The 27549-nt window shown below is 37.4% G+C and overlaps 1 long non-coding RNA gene across 15 annotated transcripts; it reads left to right on the plus strand.

Moving 5' to 3' along the window:
- On the plus strand, positions 1-26300 carry LOC18444527 (uncharacterized). 15 transcript variants are annotated; one of them, XR_016051966.1, is made up of 7 exons: positions 1-405; positions 694-765; positions 886-981; positions 2991-3054; positions 4600-4663; positions 12978-13803; positions 19747-21599. It is a non-coding gene; the product is annotated as an uncharacterized LOC18444527 (long non-coding RNA). The 15 variants fall into 15 exon arrangements; XR_016051967.1 differs by lacking the exon at positions 2991-3054 and adding an exon at positions 18527-18609; XR_016051974.1 differs by lacking the exon at positions 2991-3054 and adding an exon at positions 18527-18609 and having other exon boundaries at positions 2-405; positions 4600-4667.
- The last annotated feature ends 1249 nt before the right edge of the window (positions 26301-27549 follow it).

Below are 27549 nucleotides of genomic sequence, written 5' to 3' on the forward strand. Positions count from 1 at the left end.
TGAACCGAATATGACACCATTGTCCTAAAGATACCGAATACCATACTTTGGCGAGTACTGGTACAAACTCATCCATTACTGCGACACTTTCGTTGACTCGCTAGTGTTTCATCGTACTTGGGCGTGTTAGTATAGTACTTGCTGGTACTATATAGGCCATAATAATTTGGATTTATTTTTTTGATTAATTTTTTTTTTTTTGATAATAAATCCAAATTACATAATAATTTGGATTTATTATTCATTCGAAGTTTTCAAGATCTCAGGACATCCCAGATCCAAACTGAAAAGCCAAAACTAGTGAAGGGGATTTTGATTTTGGTTGTTTGAGGAAGCTTTGACAAGGATTTGAAGCATCAGTTCTCATCAAGTACAAAGATCGGGGGCTTGGCCTTGAAATTTTGGGTATTTTTCGTTTTTAATTTAGATTCATAAATCTGATTTATTTTATACTTCTATGTTTTTTATGATTTTTCTTATTTTCCTTTTTTCTGAAATTCTTTTTTTAGATTTTTTTACTTTTCAGAGCCCATAATATTCTATGTTCTATATATTTTTATTTTGTGCATTTTTAAAATTTTTGTGATTTTTTTAAAATTTTTTTCATTTCTTCCCTCGAGCTGTGTTTTAGAACACTAGTTTCACTCTATCTCATTCAAGCACTAATGTTTCTACAAGGTGTTTTTTCAATAGGTATTGGCAAACTAACATGAATAATGTGAAGGCTAATAAATCTGCACACAAAGAGTCCGTTCGTGACTTGAGGTATACTGTTTGACTCTGTATCTCTCAAAAAAAAAAAAAAAATGGTTAACTTTTGATTGCAAACAGAAAGGTATTTATTAATCATTCATGGGCATTATATGGACTTATTCTTTTTCACAGTTTCTCAAGGACGGACCTGAAGTTGGTCTTGCTCTGATGATGGTACTGTTAAAGTGTGGGACTTTGCTCAATGCCAAGAAGAGCGGACACTAGCTGGTAATTGCGCCTTACTTTTGTCTTTGGAGAACCTGGACTTTTGTGTGTTTAACATACTAGTACAGCGACGTGCAAAGCATGGCATGTACCAAGATCAATGAACAATCAGAAAATGTGCAAATCAAAGCAATTTGTAAAAAAATCTGAAAAATAATATGAACTAATGCAGAAAATAAATTAGAGAAAAATACAGAAGGCTAATAAAAAGTAGCTTTTTAGTAGAGAAAACTTTCATTGTTAATGAGATTATATTCATTGTTGAAACTGATATAATAATCATCAGTATATAAAGAGATCAGGCTTCTGATGATTAAAACAAATTCTGACAACTCTGAAGTCTGAAGCTATCAAAAGATAAATCTAAAGGAAAAGGTAGTCTAATCAAAGTACTCCATAGAAAAAAGTGAAGAGCAAACACCAAAATCATAAGAAATTAAATTAGAAAAAAAAAAAGAAAAGCTAAAAAGGGTCAAATTAAAAGCTAAAAAGGGTCAAATTAATAGAAACAAAACCTACGTTACCAATAAGATTTTTTGCATACTCATTGTTAAACCAGCCAAAATGTTCAGTCAAATTGATTATTTTCATGTAAATATTACATTCATGTTATCATGTGCTATGGATATTCCATTTGGGGATTCCTTTGTGTGTGTGTGTATGTGTATTGGGACACTACGTCTATGTGTTGTGTACCTATCCTACATTCTCTGTCATATTAGGTCTCCCATGTAGTTTGAATGCTATGTGTCCAACCCTTAATAGTGGTGTTATATATGAGAATAGATAAACTAATGAAGGGATTATGGCAAATAATACAATTGAGGCCACTGGATATAGTTGATCCCCTGGACTTTGTAGTTCAATAAGACCCACTTTTATTGAGCGGGATCAGCTAACTTAATATGCTTTTGTAATGTGCTCCATCAATTTCTTACATTGCTTCTCCAGTTTCAAAGCTAAAATTATATCCCTTTATGGAGAACATTGGTTCAGATTGCAAGTTTAACCATACCTTATTCTCATATAACTACCCCCCAGTACTTTTGTGAGCACACAAGTGCATCACTGGCCACATCATTTCCTTCTTAACCGCTGTTCCAGTCTTTCCCCGATTGTCTTTCTCATAGGTCCCTCTTAATACATTATTTAAACCTGCACATCATTCACAATCTCCATAAGGCTTCACCTCATTGACTTAGGCCCTTATATATCCTTGTGAAATAACTAAATGCCTCCAATTATGTATTAATCTCTACCCATACTCCTTGAGAATCTATTAGCATATGGTTACTTCGCATTTGACTGTTAGTTCTTTTTATGGCTCATTACTTAGTTAGAATTATTTATCTAGTGGAACTCTTTTTGGCTACACTAGAAAAGATGCATGTGATGGGGTTTGGAAAACGTCTCTCCACCAAGTCAAACCTACATCTTGATTGCTTTAGAGTTGCCATTTAGATTATTTATCTTGTTCATATTATTTATTCCATTGAAATTCCTTTTGTTTAGTTTTCTTATAGCTCATTGCTTCGTTATATGCGATTATTTATCTATTGAAAGTTCTTTCCTTGGTGAATGCAAGATCACTATTAGATATTTTTTTCAGTAGTACTTTATATTAGATTTATTGTGCATGCACTAAAGTGTTATTTGTATGTCTTCATAATTATTTCTTATTTTTGCCGTTGCAGTATTTTTTTTCATTGATACATTTTCTCCTTTTCTTGTGTGGTCCTCATTTTCCTTCTTTCTGTTTATCCTTATCTACTTTGTTCTCATCAAGCCATCATATACTTTTTCCTTGTTCCAAATGTTCTTATGAAACCTAATCTAGAAATATGTTTACACCCCTGCTATGAAGTTCTTTGATAACTGGACCTGTTGCTTTGAACTGGAAGATGCATGCCTTGGATAGTGCTTTTTATTAGTTTTATCATGGTAAAGGGATAATCCATGTAATTACGGCTAACAAGGGATAACTTGAGAGTCTCTTTTGTGTTTAAATTCAGACGTGTGACTTATGGAAGGTAAAGAGTGTTGATTGGCACCCCACAAAATCTTTGCTCATTTCAGGTTCGGATGCAAGAATCGTTTTACATGTCCTGCACTTTGTTTTATTGCTGTGCAGTGCTTAATGTTATGATGTTCTATGTACCTGGATGGTCATAGGTGGCAAGGAAAGCCTTGTGAAACTTTGGGATGCAAAATCAGGGAAAGAACTTTGTTCGTTGTGAGTTGGAACGCATTTTCACTGAAAGGATCAGATTTGCTTCCATGAAAATTTAATGATTCACTTCCATTTAAATATAATAAATACAACTTGGCATTTATAAATGTGCACACATGGTCACAAGAATTGGGTGCTTTGTGTCAAATAGAATCAAAATGGTAATTGGGTTCTCACGTCTTCAAAAGATCGGATCATTAAGGTTGGCATCTTCTTAGCAGGCCTTCATGATATTTAATTATGAATGCCTTAAGTTCATTATTTTACCTATCTAGGTTGCTCATGTTTACTAATGCTGCATCTTGAATATGACTGCATTAAATAATCTGGTGGTCACTTGCTCGAGATCTGGCAATTCCAATGGCTATCTATGGCCTACTTTGAATTAATGTGTTCTTTTAGCTTTGAGCATATCATCTTGTTCTCGATGAAAAGCTGCATGATCATCTCATATTATAGTTTGCACTTTCCATCTTAGTATTACTGTACTAAGTTCGGAACTGATGTAGTAATAGGTCTTCTGTGTTGAGACTGGTGCTCAGCCTGTTTTCTACAAATCATGTTTCTTTAAGGTAAGGAAGTAAGGTCGGGAACTTGGAGTATTCAGGGATGAATGTGGCCATTAAATTGTAGTGGTAATGATCCACTTTGAGGTCACTACTTTCTCAAGGACTGGGGCCTTGGGGACCATGCATTCGTGCATTTTTGCACGAGGCCTCTTATGATTGCTTTTTATTTAGGGAATGTTATCAATGTCATTTAATGGGAGATGACTGGTCTCCCATACTCCAATTATGTTTAGCACTATTATTTTATGATATGAAAGATATTTCATAGTTAATTGCTGGATAGTTGTCTTTGCACATGGCCCAACTAATAATGTGGTGGTAGGTTAGCAAATCATGGTTCTCCAGATGGCCATGAAGGACATAGACGTTTCCAAAAGTGTATCAATTGCACCATTTTGATCCTATTTGAGTTTTTCTTTCATTTGGTGATGATGTTCTTTACCTGTAAAGAAAGTTTTTCTTAATATGACTACCTGTTGGAATGCTCTCTTGCTTTTTGTTACATCAGCAGATCTTTAGGTTGAGTTATTTTTAATTTTTAATTTTTTTAGAATGTCCTCATGAAGGGTCATATGGCAAATTGATATGCGTTTGTTTAAGTTCACCAAATGCTATTGTGTTGATGCTGTGTATACCTACATGCATGCATAGATGTTCATTGACTCGATGATGCATGGATAATTTTTCAAAGGCTTAATGATGCACTTATAATTGTTTGTCGGGCATTCTTTTTCCTCAACAATGTAAATAGTCCATTGATTGATTCCCCAGTGTTACTATCTCGACCCTAGTCACCATTTAAAACCTTTATCGTATTTTCAGCTTTATGATATATGAACTATGAAGGAGCTTGAATCTTATCGTGGTCATCGCAAGGATGTAACTGGTTGGTAATTTGTTTATTGCTTATTTTTTTTCTAATTCATTATTTTATGCATAATAGAATCATCCCCAATGGCCAATGGACTTTTGCAATTTTAAGCACTTGTAATTCATCTGGTGGACTCTTTTTTATTGTTTACTTCTTTACAGGTTAATTGGTTTTACTTTGTAACAAGTAACAAACTGATTTGATTGTGTGCTAATTGTGGACTTGATTGGTATGCGTGGTAGTTGCTTCCTTCTTTTTTTTTATTATATCTGCCCTAGCTTTGAACTCCAGTCTAATGCTTCTTCTGCCCACTGCCCAAATCTTTATGTATATCTATTTATTCTATTTGATGGTGCCTGTATTTAACCAATCAGGCATGAGTTTCAAGCTTGTGATTTGTATAAGAATTTCTTTGTACCTTCTAATATACTGCATCAGATTTGTACAACCTTATTGTTGATGTCATCATTGATAATATTTAGGTTTCTCTCACATCTTTTTTCGCCACAAGCACTGCATTGACTTCATATGAGTGGCAAAATTGCAGCCCATGGCCCTAGACTATCTAGGGTCCTTCTTAGATGCTTCGATGCGAGTTCACCACAAACTTTTCTTATTTTCAATGTAATCAATGAATGAATACAATGGGAAACATTAACAGTTTCATGTAAGCTTTGATCATTTTTATTTATGTTTGGTATCAAGATAGGAAGACCATATCTGATAATGTATTGTTAAAATAACTGATTATATTTGATAATGTTGGCATAGTTATTTTGCTAGCTTTGGTGTGGCATCCATTCCATGAAGAGTATTTCGTGAGTGAGTGGGAGTTATGATGGATCTATCTTTCACTGGCTCTTTGGGTAATGTCTCTTTCGTCTCAATTGAAGCCACATGAAATGAATAAGTTACACAAGATGCTGGCAGTATAAGCTTGTCTTTCTGTCCTATATATGCTAAGTGTTCCAAATTTATCAAAGTCCCTGTGCTGTTCTCAATTTTCCAATTATTTGGGCAAGTTGATTCCTGATTTATAAGTTGCTGATCCTGTGAGCATTAAGTTTTTAATACATTGTGATGTAGAACCAGAAAGTTAAACATATTCCAAGCAAAGCACAAACAACAATTTTGAAGGGAACCAGGGTTTCCTCTCCAAAATCCTAACTTAGGAGCAAAAGCTTCCTTTTCCTTTTTCCCCCATGTCAAAGTCACTTGAACAGGTGCCTAACCCTCCACGCACCTCTTTTTATATGTTAAATGGAACACAAAAGCCCATAGTTCCTTTTGCCAAAATAAGATTGACTAAATAGTCCTGACCAGTGGTTTAAAAAATTGATCGGTGCCCCGGATCGGGCACCCCAAAAATCCATCCGGATCGGTGAATCGGCGTTTCGGATCGAGAATCGGTCAGATTCGGCCTAAAACAAATCCAAAAAAAATATTAAAAATCATTATAAATATTATTTTTTAGGAATCCAATAAGAAATGGGGGTGCTACATTAAGAACTTTCATTTTTTTCATTAATATGCGAATATTGAGATGTTTTTTCCCTGTATGAATAAATTTAAACTTTGTCTTATAATATCATCTAATTTTTTTAAAAATTATTTACAGCTGTAATAAAAATAATACATTATATAATTTATAATGTGAATAAATAAACAAATAAAATGCAAGATTTGATTATCAATATATAATTATTAATAATAAACAAAGGTGTGACCCTTACAAATAAATAAATCTACAAAAGTATAGAATTTAGAAACGTAAATTTGTAAGTATATTATAATAAAATTAGAAAAATATATAACTATCATACTTGCCATGTGGGATAATTGACGAAGCAACTTTAAAATAGATTTTAAAGTCGTTTGAGTTAGTGTTATTTTTTTTATTTTAAAATGTCGCATAAACTAATAATCTTTTTAATGGTCAATAAACTAGTATTAATATTATTTTTTATTGTTCTAATATCCTATGAGCTAGTATTTTTTTGTTTTTCTTTTAATCTCTATTAACCAATGACTTAGTGCCTAATATCTAATAAAAAGGTTATTTTTTATTACAAAAAGCTTAATTTAATTTTAACAATGGACATTAATATGTGCCCCACATCGTCGAGTGAATAGACAAAATTAAATGTGGATCCTTAGTGGTGATATTGGGCATTAATACTTGCCCCACATTGGTGATACCGGACATTAATACTTGCCAAGTTTCCATACACGGAGCAAACATTAGTAACTTTCTCGATGAGTGATAGACAATAAGCATTTGCCCCACATCGAAAAGATGAGGGAGCAGTACACCACATAAAAGACATGGTACAAGGCGTTTTAAATAAGTTATTATGCATAGGGCATGGTAAAAAGCTGCATGGTACAAGGCGTTTTAAATAAGTTAATATGCATAGGGCATGGTAAAAAGCTGCATGGGGCTTTGAAGACAGTGGATACCCGATCTGGTGCGGTATCACCGATATCCGATTCAGATTGTTCGATTTTGGATCGGATCGGCGATTTTTAAAACACTGGTCCTAATTTAAAATACACAAAATATTCCATAAGCACTCTAACTACTTTTTTAAACAATTCCTAAAATTTTAAAAAATACAGAAATACTTTATAATCCCTAAAAACTTTACAAAATTGGAAATAAATTTTAAAAAATACAGAAATACTTTATAATCCCTAAAAACTTCACAAAATTGAAAATAACCGTAAAATTAAAATTAATACACATCCTTGAAAATTAAACAATAAAAGAAAATTAGAATGATTTTGTCCTGCATCAGACTCCCTTAATTGGAAAAAACTCATCTTTAAATTTGGAAGCAGGCTAAGGTTACTTGGCATTAGTTCCAAAACCTTTTTCAACCATAACATTATGCTTTGAGACTATGCATTGAGATTGGGGCTTCGAAATCAATCGACAAACATATACACCCTTTTGAGAACATCTCGAGGAGAGGGGTCACTATATGTCGATAGAGTCTATCCATCACATAAACTTGTTGAAATTACCTTAGTTCAACCCTAGAAAATACCATGTGGTCATCTTCGAGATGAGGGCTGGATTCGATTGTTGAACCAACAACTTCATCAATTGATTCTCCTTTGAGGCCTTCATCGTTTTCTTTCCCAAAGATCGGCTCAACCATAAAATATTGTTCATCATCGTATATCATATTTCCTACAAGATATTGTTCTTCAACTGAGCAAGCTCAAAGAATAGTTGAGAATCCCAATCTACAACCCATTGGTTTTGGATACAATGTGCATTAAAATCATGAATGTCTACCTTCAATTTGAAAACCCTAAAGTGATGTTCCCCACGTGTAGGTCGTCTATCACTTTCTTCTTCACTCGACTCTTCATATAGAGCATGGGCTTGTGCTCTACATCTTCTTTGTGAAAAGATCATTGTCATGCCCATGATTATGCCCATGAGTTGTTGTGCAAGCTGCTGAACTTGCCTCCTAAGATCCTCAATCTCTTTATCTTTGGCATCTCAAGGTAGGTCTACGGGAGCTCTCCTTCCACAATCCCTTCTTTATGTTGTAGGTTCATTGAATCACAAACCCTAGGCAAAAAATTTGCAAACTTTAAGCTGAATTTGACAAGTGTTAGGCTGAAATTAGTCAACACTGGCTGAAATCGATAAATTCTAGACTTGACCGAAGATTTTCACCCTTGCTACTCAAGAATCCTATGTTCTGATACCAATTGATGTGGAAATTTATGAAGAACAAAAAATAAAAAATTTCCAAGCAAAGCACAAGTGCCTCTCCAAAAACCTAACTGGGGAACAAAAGCTTTTTTTTCCTTTTTCCTCTTTACAAAGTCATGTGATCTAGACCTCCACGCATGTCTTTTATATCTTTATGGAGTACAAAAGTCCATAATTCCATTCACCAAAACAAGATTTACAAATAGTCCCATGTGAAATGAAAATTCGTAATAATATTTCTCATCTAATAAAACAAATATTCCATAAGCAATCTAACTACTTTTCTGAACAACTCCTAAAAATATATAAAAAAAAAGCTAGAATTCCTAAAACACTTAGAAGCGTTAAAATTAAATTATACATCACTACATAAAATAAAAAATAAGAGTAATTTTGTCTTGCATCATAGTACTAATAATGGCATTTTGTTTTTTTATAGTTACAATTTATGGTTCCAATTTGTTTATACCTATCTTTTGTAATTGCAATTGTCTTAATTGTTAGCTCTTCACATTTATCGGTCTTTATATTTAATGGATAGGCATGAAACACCTCACGCTGAAGTGAATAATGCACATGAAAACAATGTGTGGGACCTTGCCTAGCATCCTATTGGCTATATCCTTTGTAGGTGATCACTGATCTTGTTCTGGGGGGTTAAGCAAAATGTGCTTCACCATCTTTAACTTTTTTCGCATTAGGACTTCTGATGTTTTCCTTTTTTTTTTTTTTTTTTTGAGAATGTATGTTTTCCGCAACTATAATCAGTGATGTCTTTTTGATGGAAAAACAATTTAATTTCCTCTGATACATTGCCAAATTGCCATACTCACATTCTCACCAAGCCGATCTGACATGAATAGGGCATATTTGCTCTTAAATTTGCTTCTTTATACTCAAATCAAAATGGATTTCCTTTATGTGCAGGAGAACATTTGAAAAATTGAAAAATTTATTGGTTTGATGGAAATCTTGCACTTACTGTTTAAAACATAGAATGACTATAGTTAAAAAGAAATGTCTAATAGCTGAGAGCAAGCTCTAAGTAGAGGCGGTCAGGGTGGCGAGTCCTGCAACATGGCATATAGAGTTTGATTCTCATCAGGTCCCAAGTTAATATTAGAGAATAAGGCATGTTTAATAGCTGTATTATGGGTAATCTCTAAACTCTTTGAGTTTGATGACCTTGTCAGTTAATTCTAATAAGCCAATGCTGAACCATATTCGATAATCAATGAGCATTGTGCATTTTCCCCTGACGTACTTGATGTTTAAGTTTCAATTTCCTGTGGCAAGAAGGTTTAAGTATCCTTGCTTGAAGCACTGTTCCATAACAACAACTTAATTAGCAGTCGTTTGATATAATGCAGTGGCAACAATGACCACACAACAAGGTTTTGGTGTAGAAACCTATTGGGAGATACTTCTTGTGAGAAACATGTTGCTGGCTACAATCAGGGTATGGGTTTATTACCTTACAATCAAGATTACCTAGATGTTTTAAGCATAATAGCAAAACAGTGATATCCTTTATGATTGTTCAACGAAACAACATTTCTTTGTAACACAAGACCAGGGTAGGATACTAAAAAATAAAATTATAAGGGGTCCTTGTGGTTAGATGCCTCGATCTCGCCTCTCTGGATCTAGGTGATCGGGTGACACGTGTCTCGGGTTCGTAAGACCCAAGACCTGAGATTGCTCTCTTGGTAACCTTGTTCACAGAACAAGGGCAGGTGGCCAACTGGTGAGAGAGGAATTTTAAAACGTGAGGTGGGGACCAACCTCACTTGGGTCCGTGACTTACTCGGGCTGACTCGTGTGGGCACCCTCTTAGATCACGACGGAAAGCATGTTAGCTGCTTCAACTGGTTCAAACTCGCCTCCCTTGACCTGCAATCTCCTTGTTTTCTGCACTGCACTAACATGGTTAATTTGCAAGACATGTGGGCCAAAGGACCCACCCTTGTCTTAGGACGATGCATATTCATAGAGAAGATGAGAGACTAAGGTGATGAGGAAGAGGTAATGGTAGCAAGATGGGCACGGTAACTCAGACCGGCACCACGACAATACTACTCGAAACCAAGGCCAATATGATCGTCATAATCTGATGTGGCAATAAGACGGGCATGGTACTCTGGACCAACGCGAAGGCAATGCTGCTCGACAGCCAGACTGCTATGACAGTACTAGACTAAGTCTATCCTTAGTCAAGCGAGAAGAGAAGAGAAGAAAGAGAAGACGAGAGATGAAGGAGGGAGAAAAGGATTCAGACGGCGTTAGGCATCGCCGTGCACAACTAGAGAGTAACAGTGTCGTGGTCCTTGGATGGTCTTGGACACTGCTGCTTACGACGAGAGGACGAGTACTGAACTGCAGACGACGTTAGCCATCACCGTCGACAACGCGAGAAGGCAGCATGACCCTTCGCGGGTGGCGATAGTCATTGCCATCTACGATGAGCTCAGGGTATGAGAAAAGCCTGCTGGCAGCGATAGTCATTGCTGCGACCTTTCGTGAGCAGCGATAGACATCGTCGTCTGTGATAGACGCGTGGCATGGGTATCGCTGTCTGCGCTTGCGCAAGACGTCGAAAAGATAGAGCTTGTGCCGTCTGTAGCCCGTGAGAAGAAAGAAAGATGGTTCGCGGTCGGCGATGTGCATGCTGTGCGCGACGCCAATCTTTAAACCAAAACAAGAGTCCGGCCCGTTGCGTGAACGCAGCTCAGCTCACCATGTGCTCCTCAAGACGGCGTTATGCACAACGACGATTAACGCTATGCGCAAACCATGTCGAGGGAAGGAGAGGAGAGAAGGAGGCATGCGCGACACTGCCACTGCCGTGCATGGCCTTTGAGGAAGACTCAGCGGAGAAGAAGAAGACGAAGAAGAAGAAGAAAGAGAAGAGAGGAGAAGAGAGAGGAGGGAAGAGAGAGAAAATACCTTAAAAGTAGGAAGGGTGTTGCTCTAAACTTTCTCTCTCCTCTCTCTCAAAAAAGAAACGCGTCCCACTCTTACTCTCAACGAAGGAGAATTTTTTTTAATCGAAAAAAAAAGAGCCTCCTCATACAATGAGAAGTAGCATTTTTTTATAGACTAAGGCTAAAACGTGGGTGGATTACCCGAAACTAACCCTAATTGATGATAATTATATATTTTTTGAATTAAATAAAATGAGAAAATAGGGTGTAAACTGATTGATTAGCCCCTGCCTAACAATTGAAAAAATTCCAAAACAGTCCCTGCTGAGAACTTGGGACATTCTTGATTCTTTTTGGATGATCCATTGATGATTCGGCATCCGAATGCACGAAAGATGATTGCCATCATGTAGGGCTCAATACTACGATCATTTTGATATTAATTTTAAGCCATGAATCACACTTTAAAGGCATGATCACATAACTTAAAATTTGAATAGAACTTGGAAACTTTCGATCGATAGTGCGTCTTTGTCTTGTTGTTTTTATGTTATTTCTTCGCTGAATTGAACTATGTTACCACGACCGCGTTGCAACAAACGGGAGGCGATTTGTTGCCTGAACGAAGTTTTGGCAATTTTGGACTTTGGCAGGAATTTGGGATCCGGTCACCGGAATCTGCAGTGACTTCGACCTGCTTTTGTGTAACATCCGATCGTTCATTACGCGTGGGGTTCGAACCTGTGATAGCCATGGACCTTACGCACCGATGCAGCTGGTCTAACATCGATCAGATACGCGAACGACATGATTTGGCCGCTCCAGCGAGGTGTGTCGTTGCTGATTTCCTACAACTTTCTTCACGAATTGGCAACTTCTATCTAGCTTTTCTCCCGGCTCGGTCATCGTCACGGGACGTGCTACATATCAAAACGCTCTTCTCGACAAGACAAACATGCTCCAACAAGCTTAAGCGTGATTCGATCTCGGACGAGTGAGATATGAGCACCGCAAGTCATTATTCGTGACTGTTCCTTTAATGGAGATTAGTTGCAGGGTGGCCACACGGGAATAGTGTGCAGCTCTTTATGTTTTGGTCTTTTACTCATAATTTCTTCCTGGAGTGTCCGTTTAAGCTGAAATTTGACCTTTGGGGGTTTTCAACCATGCCAGATCCAATGGCGGTGGTCCCACGGCCGTTTGATACTCCGAACTAGGGTTGTAGTTATAGGGGTCTTATTTCAGGGTGTAAGGGACTGATTCTGCCGAAACTGTTTCTTCGTCTGCGCTACCTTAGACATGTCGGAATGCGACGAAACTTGGTAGGTGACTTTTTGGAGCCATTAAGAAGATCTTGGCTAGTTTTGGGGCCATTCTGAGATTGTCAAAATTTTCACTGTTTGTCAGGCTTTATTGACCGGCATCTCCCTTTTATTCTGCATTAGTGACCCATGGTGCTGAAAAATGTCTTTAAACACCTTGTTCTGCCTTTGTCTTAAGTTGGATCACATTGTACTTTCATGTGGATATAGTCCTTATATTTTCCCTTGAAATTTTAGCAGGCAGAGAAATATGTATTTATTCTGCTTCCAGTCTTCCACAGTTTCATGTTTGGTTCTTTTCTAACTTTAAAAAAAAATAAAAAATGTCTGGTTCATTTCTTCCTCTACAGGTCCCAGTGATGCTGCTACACTTGTAGGCCGTCTATCAAGCAATTTCCCATTACCAGAAGCCCCAGCCTCTCCTGGAGCTTTTCCACCTGGATTGACATGCAACGAAGGAACCATTCCTGGTGTTGGGGTAGCAATGCCTCTATCTATTCCTATTCCGGATTCATCAGAACAAGGGGAACAAAGGCCACCTCTCCAAGTTCCAATGTCTGTGGCTCAACCTCCTCTCCCTTCAGGGTCTCATCCTTTTCTCTTGGAATCCACACAATACCACCAAATCCCACAAGAAGTTAGACCTCCCCAAATGGCCTCTCTCCCTCTACCAACTCCTTTGCCCCCAGTTCCACATCCTTCCTAGTTGGCTATGCCTCAACATATGCATATGCCCTAACCCCCTCTCCCACCTGGTTTGTTGCATTCCTTGTCATCATCTTCATTTCCTATGCCCCCTCCTCTCTTATCAATGCTATCTTCTCTCACTTCTTCCGTGCCAATGGGCTCAATGCCAAATTCCTTACCCGTCACTGCATTGCACTCTGACTGTATACTGCAAGACCAGGTGCTCCTTTGCCTCAGGCACCAGTTTTGGGCTCGACTCGTTATCATCCGTCGTATGCCATGCAGGGCCAGCCACCCATGAATGTGATGCATGGTGGGAGTGTTACAGGTGGTAACGTTCATCCTTTGCTGGGTGGATTTGCAAATGGAGTGATAGGTGTGCAAGGCCCCACAAGTACGAGTGGGGTGGTGACATATGCTATCAGGGGCGTGTTTAACCGGCCACCAGGTGGATAACTTGAGTTGATTCAAGGACTCAGTGCTTACTAGGTATGTTCATGATTATTTATTTATTTTTGGGGAGGTGGGGGTTTATTTTTTGTTTGGGGGGGGGGAGAGTTGCGGGAGAAATCCATACTATATCTATCCCTTTTGCAGAGAGAGAGAGAGAGAGAGAGAGAGAGAGAGAGAGAGAGAGAGAGAGAGAGAGAGAGAGAGAGAGAGAGAGAGAGATCCATGGTAAATCTGTATCCTTTTGGCCTTGTGCACATGAGAGAGAGAGAGTCTTTGAATCCTTTTTGCCTTGTGCACATGAGAGAGAGAGAGAGAGAGAGAGAGAGACCAAAGCTCAGTTGCTTTTGCCTCATCTTCTTCTAGTTTCTTCATAGAAATGATTGAAACAATCTTGTTATATTCACGTTCATTCTTATGCATATTCAAATCAAACCTTTTTTCATTAATTACCTTTAAAATCAAGCATGATTTATGATGACATTAAGATTGGAAAGGACTGGATGGGATGACCTGTTGGAGTAGGGACTAGGCTTGGGATTAGCCTGGTCTGATCACTGAATCTCCTGGTGGTCAAAAGGTGTCAAAAACTGGCTTGAGCCAGGTGGTCCAACCAGTTGCTCTGGTTGAACTAGCCAGTTCTTTACTGGTTTGGAGTGGTCTTGACAAGTTTTTGTATGTTTTATAGATTTTTTATTTATGATTTCCAGGCTGATCCGACAGGTGAATTGGCCTGTCAAATTGGTTTGGATCATTATTTTAAAATGCAGTCGCATCATTGCATAATATGCTATGCACCCTGAAGTGCATTGCATAGGGGCGCATATGTGCTTTGGTGGGATGTACCTGCATATGAGCCACATCCCATTGCATAGCGCATGGCGCATATGCGCCACATAGCTCATGGGAGAAAATAGAGCCCGTAAGCATGGGTATTTTTGTCATTTCCCCCTAAAAAGGGGGGAAAGGGTTTTAAGGGGGTATTAAATCTCCCCCCCCCCCCCCCCCCCCCTCTCCTCTCAAACACAAAAAAAGCCACAAATGTGGCCGTTTTTAGATAAGATGAAGAGGCAGAAAATAAAATCGACAAAAATGTTTTTTGAAAAAAATTGTTGATTTGATCTAGATATTGGTTGGGCTTCGATTTGGGATTAGCTTGGACGTTGTTTTGAAGGAGATTGATAATATTATGTTTTCTAAGGTCTAATGTCTTCTATAAAGTCAGTTTCAAGTTTCTATTTTCGATTTCTAATTTCTTCTATCAGGGGATTCAGAGTCTCCGACGACTGATAATGTTGGAGTTAATGAATAAATTAGATACCTACTATCTCATAAATCACCTCCATATTTTTTTTTCATGCATTAACCTATTTTTTGAGATTTTATGGAATTTTTTTATTTATTGATTGCATCAAGGTGATGTGCCCGCATCTGGACCACATCGAGGCGCATCGGTTCCTTGACTGCATCGGGACCGTATCCCGCATTTGAAACATTGATTTGGATCGAATCGGTGCCCTCCTTGATCAATAATTGGTCCAGTCCAAATAGCATTGATGCTTTTCTAAATCGTTTGTGCAAAGTAATTTGTAGTTTTGATATTTTATATTCTCTCTTACGAGACGTAAGAGGAAAATGTAAAAGCTTATCATAACAAAGCAATCCTACATATAGATATTCTTTGTAGCTGATTTTGTTTTTCGATGTACCTCTGTTCTGTATTTTTCCATGCACACATTTTTGTCTTTTAATAAATTATTTTTCAGAATACATTCGAGAGAATTTAGGTTTGACACCAATAGGCGATAAGATGAGAGAAAGTAGACTTAAATGAGCTGGCTATGTATTGTGTATACCCAGTACAATGCCTGTTAGGTAGTGCGAGTAAGTTCAAGTGGAAGACTTAAAAAAAGGCAATATGTAGGCCCAAAAGGACATGATTAGTTGTAGTGAGAAAAGATTTGGGGACTTATGGCCTCAGTGAGGGTATGACCCTTAATGGAGTAGAATGGCGAACCAGGGTTTGTGTAGCCGACCCCAATTAGTTGAGAAAAAGGCTTTGATGATGAATAAATTATTTTTCAGAAGGGTACTTTCTTCAACTTTCTGCCTTTTGCCCACCCTCTAATTTCTTTAATCAATGAACTAAATTGATTTCAGTTTAAACATCCCCACAAGAACAAAAAACACTGAAGCCACATCGGTTCATTGACTGCATCGGGACCGCATCGAGGCGCATCGGTTCCTTGACTGCATCGGGACCGTATTCTGCATTTGAAACATTGGTTTGGATCGAATCGGTGCCCTCCTTGATCACTAATTGGTCCAGTCCAAATAGCATTAATGCTTTTCTAAATCCTTTGTGCAAAGTAATATGTAGTTTTGATATTTTATATTCTCTCTTACTAGACGTAAGAGGAAAATGTAAAAGCTTATCATAACAAAGCAATCCTACATACAAATATTCTTTGTCCCTTTTTCGATGTACCTCTGTTTTGTATTTTTCCTTGCACACATTTTTGCCTTTCAATAAATTATTTTTCAGAATACATTCGAGAGAATTTAGGTTTGACCCCAATAGGCGATAAGATGAGAGAAAGTAGAATTACATGAGCTGGCTATGTGTTGTGCATACCCAGTACAATGCCTGCTAGGTGGTGCGAGTAAGTTCAAGTGGAAGACTTAAAAAAGGGCAAGATGTAGGCCCAAAAGGACATGATTAGTTGTAGTGAAAAAAGATTTGGAGACTTATGGCCTCACTGAGGTATGACCCTTAATGGAGTAGAATGACGGACCAGGGTTCGTGTAGCCGACCCCAATTAGTTGGAAAAAAGGCTTTGATGATGAATAAATTATTTTTCAGAAGGGTACTTTATTCAACTTTCTGCCTTTTGCCCACCCACTAGTTTCTTTAATCAATGAACTAAATTGGTTTAAACATCGCCACAAGAACAAAAAACACTGAAGACTTTGAACAATTTCTTACTTTATAACTGAGAGCCTCTGTGGTTTCGCAATGCTGTGGCATTTGAAAGTAGGAAAGTATATATAATCTGAGGGATTTATGTTATGTGGTACCCCAAAGGGCATCCACTCGATGTCCTTGATGGCAACAATGGAGATGTACTGTAGTGGGGCCAGTAAAATTGTAAAAATCCTAAAATTAAAAAAAAAAAAAAAAAAAAAAGGAGAAAAGATGCTTTTAAATAGGTGATGGTCTGTTTGAGTATGATGGTCCTTGGGGACCATCACTATTTTCAAAAACTTTTACTTCGTTTAACTTTTGCTTGCCTGTTTTGCTTGCTTGCTTTTGCTTCCTGCTTGCAGCTGGCAACGTCCTTTAGCGGACGTGGTTTTCGTACGTTAAAAGCAGACTTTTAACGCGACACCTCAGGTATGAGGTAGAGCGTAATAAAATAATATAATAATACGCTATAAGAATTTAAATAGGGGATGTGAGCACTCCCACCCTAAAACAAAATTTTGGGATCTCTCTCTCTCTGGTCGAAACACAGTGAACTCCTCTCTCGAACCGAATTTTTTTATCGGAAGCTCCCTCCCAAACATTTATGTGTAAGTGACATTGTCTTTCTGAAAAATAGTCTATTTTTAATAAATAGTGATATTTCCGTCTAGGATCTTTATTTTATCAATTTTGTATGTAAGTGACCTCATTGTCTCGAAAAATAATCCATTCTTTTTAAAAATAAAATGAAATAATTATTTCTGCTTATTATCATGAATTTTAGGCGCGATAAATTTTATGCGCACGTGACCTCATTATCTTGAAAAATAATCTTTTTAATAAAAATTGTGATATTTTATCTATGTTAGAAATTTTGAATGCTGTAAATTAGAAAAATAAATTTATTTATTTTTCTTGTCTATTGTTAGAAATAAATGTGATATTTCTGCTTTTAGTAAAATTGTGATATTTCTTTTTACTGTTTTGAATATTTAGACATTGTAAAATTCATGTGCAAATGATTGCCTTATTATTTAAAAATTGACATTTTTGCAATTGATTATAGTATTGTTGTGAAATGTTTATTTGTGAATTGATATTCCATAAATTGTGATAATTCCGTATTCTTGAATTTTTATAAGAGTTTTTTTTCTATACATATTAAATTGGCAATTATGCTAGAATGCCTTTACAAACTGCTACCTTTCTAAATTTGAGCCCAAAATATTTGATTGGTTATTTTTGAAATATTATAGAGAGTGACTGTTATTAATGGTTTAAGTGAAATTCATATTAATGGTTTCAGTGATATGTTGAGTACATGATATTGCTGCTTTCAAATGTTTAAAGAGATTTAGAAATAATTTAAGTATGCAAGTGGACTTATCCGGTTCGCCGGTGAGGTATAAGTGGACCTATCTGGGACGCCGGTAGGGATTAAGTGGACTCATCCGGTACGCCGGTGAGGTATAAGTGGACCTATCTGGGACGGCGATAGGGATTAAGTGGACCCATCAGGACGCTGATGGGGTATATAGGTGACCTACTTGGGACGCCAGTAGGGTATTTTGTGAAATCCTTTGAATTATGTATTGCCGTTAAAAGTGTTATAAGCATTTCAATTACTCGGATTATACTTAATTATGCATTTATTGAAAGTGAAACTGTTGATGCATTTCTGTTAATAGATCTCATTTTGAAAAATATTGATATCTTTCAATCATGATTATTTTTAGGATTATGATGATCACTTACTGAGTAGCCAAACTCATCAAACTATGGTAAACATTTTTTCAGAATAACTGCGGATTCATTTTGAGTGATAGTCAAGATCAACCTTGGAAGATACTGTTGTTGTACTAGCTTTCTTTATTTACTTTGTAAGACCTCGCCACTGTAAATTTATCCTATCAATAGATGTATATATGTTTTGTCTGTCACATCTCAAGAATAACAGTATTGTAAATTCTTGGGGTGTGACAAAAATATAGGAAATCTCCACCGTTCCTTACAAAGAAAAGAATTGCTCTTTACAATTGCCATATTCTATACTCCAATAGAGCCTAGTTTCTTTGTCCTTTCAAGATGTGTAAGTCTAAATATCAAAGGGCATTCACTCGATGTCCCTGATGGCAGCAATGAAGATCTACTGTAGTGGGGCCCTGGGCCATCAGTAAAATACAAGAAATCTCCACAGTTCCTCATCAAGAAAAGAATTACACTTTACAATTGCCATATTCCATACTCCAATAGATGCCTAGTTTGTTTGTCCTTTAAAGATGTGTAGGTCTAAATTTATATTTTGTTTCCATGCCTAGTTTATTCGTCCTTTCTTGTTTTTCATTAGAGGTTAATCTTCAAGAGCAGACTCTGGGCAGGTTAACAAGTGATGGTCTTAAGACCCTTTCTATATAGAATGCAAGTCATACTTGTGGATTTGCTCTGGAATCTGCCCTTTTATTTCTTTTTCTATGTGTTGCACCTGGAATTGAGGGGTCTTGGGTTTGAGCCCATTGCTCAATTGGAAGGTTCTGAAAGTTTCAACATTGAGATGTACGTTTGAACCTGACTAACCTATCGGAAACAGAAAAGGGTGTTGTTAACTAAGTATCGTATATAATCCTATGCTCCATGCAAAAACCATAGTCAATTGGGTTACCACCATTCATGGAAATGATGGAGAGACAGGGGCTACTTATGACAGGTCCCACGCTTGATCTATCGTTGTCCACTGTTCCAATGTACGGTGCTGACCCAATAAACAATGGTTTCCATTTTCTCTTAGTTATTGTATAGTTCACCATTTTAATTATATGCAGGACTCTAGCCTTTTTCTTTATCCCACGAGCTTAAATAATGATCAGTGGCTTATCAACTCGGCTGCTGAACATTTGTATCTCTTCCTTTTGCAAAGCTAGAAACTTGGAAAAGGCCGAAGCCCTAATTATAGTCGGCATACGGCTTGGGTATCTTCCCGATGTTGTGACTTACAATACTTAATCGCTGCATATTGCCAGTTTCTCAGTGTTGATGCTGCATACTCAGTTCTTGACAAAATGAAAGAAGCTGGAACCTAGCCTGATGTTATCACTTACAATACTCTAATTGCCGGTGCTACCAAGAAAGAGCTTATATCACGGACCCTTGATTTGTTCCATGTGATGCTAGAGACTGAGATTGTTCCTGATGCTTGGAGCTATAGCTCAATGATCCACTGTTACTTCAAAGTTGGAAGGTCTGATGATGCTTACCAGATTATCCAGGACATGTTCTCGAGGAACATTGCACCTACCTTAACTGCATATAATACCGTAATCAATGGTCTATGCAAGGCTGGTGACATAGGTGATGCCCTTAGATTGTTTAGGAAGCTTGATGGGCTCGGTTGCCCTCAAGAATTAATCAGATACAACATACTAATTGATGGACTGTGTAGGTGTGGCAAGATACATGAAGCGAGAAGGGTCCTCAAGGAGCTTGAGAAGATGGGTTATACCCCAAATGCCATAACTTTTACAACTGTCATAACCTGTTGTTTTTGATCAGGTAAAGCCAATGTTGGCTTTGAGCTCTTTTCTGAAATGAAGCATAAGGGCTACAATATCGATGGCGATGCCTTTGCAGATTGTACAATGATTAGTGATATTTCCAAGTTGTGTATGACTGAAGAGGCTTATGCTTGCACAGACCGGATGCTTGGCTGTGGGGCCCCTATTGATATTGTTTCTTACAACAGCATGATGAATAGCTATTGTAAAGAAGGGACTTGGTCTCAGCTTTTCGGCTTGTGAATGAGAAAAAGACGATGGGGGTAAAAAAAGTGATGAATATACCCATACAATGCGGATTGATAGGTTGTGTAAGATAGGTGATGTAGATGCCACGAGAAGGCATTTTAGATAAATGGAGATAAGGGGTTGGAGATCGAGCATTGTGGCTAAGAATTGCTTGATTCATGGGTTGTTTAAAGCTGGTCGGGTGGACTTAGCCATCAAGCGGTTTAGTGAGATGAAGGTAAAAGACTGCTATACTTATACCTCGGTTTTGCATGGGCTTTGTTGGCTAAGAGATTCCATGTTGCTTTTAGGCTTTTGTTTGCTTGCTTGAAAGATGGCGTGAAGGTCCTTAGGTCAGCTCGTTGTGCTGTCTTGGCTGGTTTTAGGAAGGAATCGAGGAAGCTCAAGTCTGGAATTTGTCTGGTCAAGGGCTTACATACTTGAGCATGGGTCTCATCTTTTCCTTAAATTGGTTGTCTGATGCAGCTCTGAGAAATGGGTAACCAAGGTTTTGAGATTTGGAGCGGTATCTTTTCCTCGAATCCGTTAAGAAGCTCCTCTCCGAGAAATGGGTGTTGCGAAGGTTCAAGAAATAAGGTGAGCTTGCAATATTGAGAGATGTATTGCCGTTTCTAGATCCAAGCTGTTATTGTGACCGACTCAAGGAATGAGGGAAATAGCCTTTAGCCGTTATATTTGATGCTATGCTTACCCGCCATGCCCAAAGACAATGAAGGGAGATATTCTGAATTGGCCTGTGATGGATTCATTATTGGGGGGTTGTCATTGTGGATTTCGCATTAGCTTCTTTCTCGGTTTATTGGTGGACTTTTTACAGGGCAGTTCATGGGAGAAGTGGAGGTGCCCAATTCATTCAAGCTGATAAAGGGTGATGAATAAGGAAGGTTGTTTTTCAGTTTGACAAAGTTGCTTTTTGTAACAATTATTGTTTTATAAAGTCGTTTTTCGTAAACACTATTGTTTTATCTATATCTGTATCATTAGGGAGAAGGAAGAACAAATATGAGTGGTTATGAAATTTTGTCATAGTTAATTTTTTCTCTCTTAATTTAAAATTGCTTTTTCTCGGGAAACTCCAATACTTCTCCTAAAATATGACTTCCAATCAAATCCATTAATTTTTTATCCCTCCGACCTAAAATCTCTCTCCTTAAACCCTTGGAAGCCTAATTACACCCGCTATTGTTTTAGATTTTAGACACATTTTGTTTGCGTGAAAATGTTTTTTAGAAAACTTTTTCACGTGAAAAAATTCTCTTATGTGGTCATGTGAGAATATTTTTGCATCAATTAGTTGTCAATTGGTATGAAAAGATACATTAAGACCAATTGATATGAAAATGTTCTTACACTTGACACACATGAGAGAATTTTTTCATGTGAAAATGTTTCCAAAAAGCTAAAAAACATTTTCACACGAACCAAATGTGCAGGTAGTGTAAATTTCCTAGATAAATTAGGACTCGCATTTGGTAATTCGAATTGTTATGGTTAGAATTCTAGTCCCCTCTCCAAGTGCTAAAATCGCAAGTGCTATTAATTCAAAGACCACGAAATTAGAGCTTTAATTATTCAAAGACCACGAAATTAGGAAATTTTTTTAACGTTTACACCAAAATTATAAAATTTGGAGGTGTCTTGATTGGATTGTTTAAGGTCGCAGCCTTATAGAAACCGCATCTTATATAATATCATAAATATTTGAGGTGAGAAAAAAAAAAAAAAAAAAAAAAAAAAAATAATAATAATAATGCAGGATACTTGAGAGCCTTTGGGTACTTGCCACCGGAAAAAAATAAAAATAAAAAACGGTTGGCGATGGATTACTTAACATGCGAACCAGAGAGCTTCTCATTCCATTTCTCTCGTCTCTCTCCTCTCTCTTCTATCTCTCGGAGCCAAGAAAAAGAAAAAAATAGCCGTTGGTGATCAGTTGTTTTCTTAACACGCGAACCCGGGAGCGTCTCTTTCTATTGCTGTTCTCTCTCTCTAGGATCCAAGAAAAAGAAAGTCAGAGCCGTTGGCGATCGATTACTTAACACACGAACCAGGGAGCTTCTCTTTCTATTGTTCTTCTCTCTCTCCAATCCAAGAAGAAGAAATAAAGAAATCACCGTTGGCGGTCCATTACTTACTTAACAAGCGAACCAGGCAGCTTCTCTTTCTGTTGCTCTTCTCTCTGTCTAGGATCCTAGAAAAAGAAAGAAAGAGCCGTTGGCGATCGATTACTTACTTAACACACGAACCAGGGAGCTTCTCTTTCCATTGCTCTTCTCTCTCTCTGATCCAAGAAGAAGAAATAAAGAAATCACCGTTGGCGATCGATTACTTACTTAACAAGCGAACTAGGGAGCTTCTCTTTCTATTGCTCTTCTCTCTCTCTAGGATCCAAGAAAAAGAAAGAAACAGCCGTTGGCGATCGATTACTTAACACGCGAAACAGGGAGCTTCTCTTTCTATTGCTCTTCTTTCTCTCTCTCCAGGATCCAAGAAACAGAAAGAAAGAAAGAGCCGTTGGCGATCGATTACTTAACACACGAACCAGGGAGCTTCTCTTTCTATTGCTCTTCTTTCTCTCTCTCTAGGATCCAAGAAAAAGAAAGAAAGAGCCGTTGGCGATCGATTACTTACTTAAACAAACGAACCAGGGAGCTTCTCTTTCTTTTTCTCTTCTCTCTCTTTCTATTTCTCCTCTCTATAGCAGGCAGGCAAGGCAGCCATGAGGTTCGGTTTTTCGGTCAGGATGAAGAATGACCCACGGAACAAGTTTCTATCTGTGAGAAAACCCGGCACTACGAGAGGCATCAGAAAAGTCCCTGCTGCTGCTGTACCTCAAGATCTCCTTCTCCCTGACCCAATTGTTATCTCACACGGCCCATATGTTGTGCCACGTGAAGTAGTTCGGATTCTGGGAATATTCTCGGAAAGTCCTAGAGAAAACCCTCTTCTCCCTCTAGAGAAATTTTCAAATCTCTCTCTAGAAAGAAATCCACCTGCACCTTTATCTCTGGAGAAATTTTCTACTCTCTCTTTAGAAGGAAACCCTCTTCCACCGTTTCTCAGCTCTGTGGATCAAGCTCTTCACTTTCTTTCTCTAGAGGAAACAACACCGGGATCCCCACCATTTCTCAGCTCAATTCACTCTGTGGATCAAGCTCTTCACTTTCTCTCTCTAGAGGAAACAACACCGCCATCCCCACCATTTCTCAGCTCAATCCCCTCTGTGGATCTAGCTCTTCACTTTCTCTCTCTAGAGGAAACAAACTCCCTCTGTGGATCAAGCTCTTCACTTTCTCTCTCTAGAGGAAACAAAGCCTCCATCCCGTTTTAACAGATTTGTTGATTGTTGATTGCTTTAGTTCAAGTACCAAATACATTTTCAAAACTAAATACCTGACAAGTGCTCAATGAACTAGTTTTTGGTAAGCTTTTGAATAAGAACACTGAATAATCTATTTTGATAAAAATCAGATTTTATTGATTTATTACATGTATACTGATTTTCACATATTTTATTGACCACACATATTTTAATCGATTTTAGTTGGATTAAGATGTTTTTTTGAAAGATCATTTGATTGGTTGGTTATTATCTTCTCAAATTCAGTCATATCGTCATATGTTGCTGTGTTTCTACAATTGCCATAATTCTTTACTCTGTTTTTAGGGCACATCGATCTTTTTTGATGTGGTCATGGATCATGATGCGTACTGATTTTTATTTCTGTGAATTTCCATATGCAATGAGTAACTGGCTGCAATCAATCTTGGTGATATTGTACTGGTTTTTATTATGTGGTGGTTCTAGCTTATCAAAGAGATGCATGGTAGTTTATTCTCTTTTTTAATGGTAAAGAAATGCATATTGATTTGTTTATTTTATTTTTGGTGGTGGTTATACCCTCTTAATAAAATTGGTAAAGAGATGCATACTGATTTTTTTATATTATTTTGGTGGTGGTTGTACCCTCGGGATAAGATTGGTGAAGAGTTGCATATTGATTTTTTTATTTTACTTTTGGTGGTGGTTGTACCCTCTGAATTTCCAATTTTATTATAGAACTATTCTAAACTGGCATCAAATGTTTTCATCTTCATATATTATCTTCATTTGAATAAATATGGTGTGACTTGGTTCATTTAACACATTTTCATGATTCACATACAAGAACTATGCATTGGTTAAGTTGATTATCTATGTAATTTTTTTGAGTTGTACTGTTCTATTACAACTCTAGTTGCAGTAGAAAGTCAACAGCTGCATCATGATCACTTCGTAATGAGATGATGTTTATGAAATATTGTTAGTATTGATTAGTTTCATCCTCTCTCTTGGGTACTATCTAAAAATGGTTGCGGATGTTTTATTTTTTGGGTTAAGTTGATTCTCTATGTTATAGAGAGATTGAAACCCATCCACGTCATAATCCAAAAAGTAAGACATCTACAATTATTTTTAGATGGTACCCAAGAGAGAGGGTGAAACTAATTCATCCTAACAATATTTCATAAACATCATCTCATTACTAAGTGATCATGATGTAGCTGCTGACTTTCTATTGCAACTATTGTTGTAGTAGAATAGTGCAACTCAAAAAAAATTACACGGACAATCAACTTAACCAATGCACGGTTCTTGTATGTGAATCATGAGAAATGTGTTAAATGAACCAAGTCAAACCAAATTTATTAAATCAATTTAAGTGATGATAATATATGAAGATGAAAACATTTGATGCCGGTTTAGAAGAGTTTTACTGTAAAACCGAAAATTTAGAGGGTACAACCACCACCAAAATGACGTGGATGGGTTTCAATCTCTCGATAACATTGGACATGTGTTATGATAGGTTATATGCTTTTTTTTTTTCTATGCTGGAGGATTTGTTAATGTATTTGGGAATTGAGCCTTCATGAATCTTTGTTCCATGATTGTCCATTGCTTTAATGATGCATTTTGCTATATGAGTTTGGTCTCTAGTACACCTTCATTATGCATTTTGATGCTCATAACATAGCATTGCTGATTTTAATTATTTATAGAAAAAGAGCTTATAGCTCTGGCACCACACTAGCTTACCAATCCAAATCCATTGGACATTCTGATTCAATGGAGGCAGAAGTAACTGCCCTCCTTGAAGGCTTCAAACTTTGTCTTCCTTACCTCTCGGAGCCCCTCATAATCGTAGGAGACTCAAAAAATATTATTGCTTCGGCCTCTAAATTTTCTCCTCCTCCTTGGAAGTTGGCACACATTTTTGATTGATGAGGTTCACTATATTTGCAGGGATATGCGCGCCTCATTGAGGCATATTTGGAGGGAAGGAAAATAGGCAGCGGACTCTCTAGCTAAAGATGGAGCAGCTTTAGTTCACATTTGATTTTTGGGATCGGCATCTTTTTGATGGTTGCTTTGTTTCTATATTTGCAGGGATATGCGCAACACATGGAGGCACATTTGGAGGGAAGGAAAATAGGCAGCGGACTCTCTAGCTAAAGATGGAGCAGCTTTAGGTCATGTTTGATTTTTGGGATCGACATCTTTTTGATGGTTACTTTGTTTCTGTCACTGTAACTACTAAAAAGATATGTTTTTTGGAATCTACTCTCTCACCCCCCTTTTCATAAGGGTTCTGTTAGCTTTTCGCCTGTGGAAAAGCACTTCTCTTCTTTTCTCTGTACTCCGGCTTATACTATATAAAAATCAACATTATCGAAAAAAAAACGAGCTCATGGATGACTGCCGGTCTTGAAGTTCTGGAATTCTTGATGAACTGCTGGTTTAAGTGTTTTTTTTTTTTTTTTTTACTTCCCCCTATTTTTATTGAACTCATGGATGTGAACGGCCCACTCTCAGCAAGGCTCAATGCGTAGCATTACTGATTTTAAAAAGCTCTCTCTCAATTAATGTGGTTTGTCTCTACATTTTGCAATCTACTGAAATACAATGTTCTGAAATTGAGTATAATTGGAATTGAAGACAAGGAAAATTGTCTAGAGCTTTGTTGTTTGTTTCTTACATGACTGTATTCAACAAAATTGACCAAGGTATGCAAGCAAATTATACTTGATCCTTGTTCGATAATTGCATGACTTGTTTTCTGTTTTGGGCATTCTGTTTGTGCCTTTAGCAGTGTGATGTGGTTCGTATAATTTGGCAGGGTGATGTAGTCTTGAAGTTCTGGAATTCTTGATGAACTGCTGCTGGTTTAAGTGTTTTTTTTAATTATTTTTTTTACTTTCCCCCTATTTTTATTGAACTCATGAATGTGAACGGCCCACTCTGAGCAAGGCTCAATGCGTAGCATTACTGATTTTAAAAAGCTCTCTCTCAATTAATGTGGTTTGTCTCTACATTTTGCAATCTACTGAAATACAATGTTCTGAAATTGAGTATAATTGGAATTGTAGACAAGGAAAATTGTCTAGAGCTTTGTTGTTTGTTTCTTACATGACTGTATTCAACAAAATTGACCAATGCAAGCAAATTATACTTGATGCTTGTTTGATAATTGCATGACTTGTTTTCTGTTTTGGGCATTCTGTTTGTGCCTTTAACAGTGTGATTTGGTTCGTATAATTTGCATCCAGTGGAGCCCGTGCCATATATTTGTGGTGAGAAAATTGAAATTAAGCTTTTGTTGCTTACTTCATCCTATTTTGATATCTAGAGGCTAGCAAAATTTGTGGGACTATCTTTGTTTTGGACTGATGCTTTATTTATATGTTTAAGCTATGCAAGAACTCCATTGAAAAGATCAGCAGAGTGGTGCAAGGGTTAGAGTTTTAGAGAGAGAGAGAGAGAGAGACTCCATTGAAGAAAATCAGTTGGGTAGTGCAAGAGTTACTAGTTTCATAGGTCGAGTTGTGGCGATGGCGCTCTCTCAAGCTGCCCAGCCCAGCCCTTGCTTTCTTTCATGGCAGTTCCTACTCAGACAGTGGAGTGAAGCCCTCCCCTCTCTTTGTTTCAGGTACAATTTTCTATACCGATTGATCTCTCTCTCTCTCTCGCTACAGAATAAC

The sequence above is a fragment of the Amborella trichopoda genome, chromosome 1, assembly GCF_054954075.1.
Source record: "Amborella trichopoda isolate Santa Cruz 75 chromosome 1, AtrichopodaSantaCruz75HAP2 v2.0, whole genome shotgun sequence".
Lineage (NCBI taxonomy): Eukaryota > Viridiplantae > Streptophyta > Magnoliopsida > Amborellales > Amborellaceae > Amborella > Amborella trichopoda.